Source organism: Theobroma cacao, chromosome 10 (genome assembly GCF_000208745.1).
Source record: "Theobroma cacao cultivar B97-61/B2 chromosome 10, Criollo_cocoa_genome_V2, whole genome shotgun sequence".
In the NCBI taxonomy this organism is placed as follows: domain Eukaryota; kingdom Viridiplantae; phylum Streptophyta; class Magnoliopsida; order Malvales; family Malvaceae; genus Theobroma; species Theobroma cacao.
In genome coordinates, this window is record NC_030859.1 from 17,671,983 (window position 1) to 17,672,613 (window position 631).

At 30.3% G+C, this 631-nt stretch overlaps 1 long non-coding RNA gene across 1 annotated transcript in view; it reads right to left on the reverse strand.

The window, feature by feature from the left end:
* Positions 1 to 631, reverse strand: part of LOC108663764 — an 11,352-nt gene extending 10,721 nt beyond the window's left edge. Inside the window, exons 1-3 of the long non-coding RNA XR_001929777.1 lie at positions 483 to 631; positions 346 to 411; positions 124 to 211 (exon numbers count right to left, since the gene is read on the reverse strand). This is a non-coding gene — a long non-coding RNA (uncharacterized LOC108663764). The remainder of the gene's footprint in view (positions 1 to 123; positions 212 to 345; positions 412 to 482) is intronic.

The following is a 631-nucleotide window of genomic DNA, read 5'->3' on the forward strand; positions in this document are numbered from 1 at the left end:
ATATATATATATTATATATATATATATATATATATATATATATATATATTTATAATCTAGTACCATAGCAGCACTTTTAATAAAACATTATGCATCATATGCATTTTAAATTAACCTACTCACAATGACAAATCGATTGCACTTCCACCATCAAACTTCAACCTTCAATCGTCCTTTAGCTCACCAACGAGTCAAATAGCTCAATTTCCCTCTTAGAACACATAAAACATCAAAATATTAATTATTTCCTAACTTCCAAAAATATCCAGCTTTTCCAAAAATAACTAAATTCTTAACAATCCAACATACAAGATCAAATCCTTTAATAATGAGCTAAACCCATACCTTAGAAGCTGGATTGCATAAATCTAAGCTCTAAATTCCAGCAAATCATGGGGGATTCCACCAAAGCTAGAAAAATCAATTTCTTGATTATTAACCGATTAAATTGAAAATCAATTGGTAAAAACATTTAATCTTACCTCTAGAGGTGTTTCCCAAGCTCCAATCTGCTTCAAATGGGTCCAAAAATTGGTTTGGGGCTTAGGGTTTTGGAGTGGTAAAGAGATAAAGGGGTTAGGTTTTTGTTTAAAATGGACAAATAGCTCGAGACTCCTTTTTATTTTTTCTT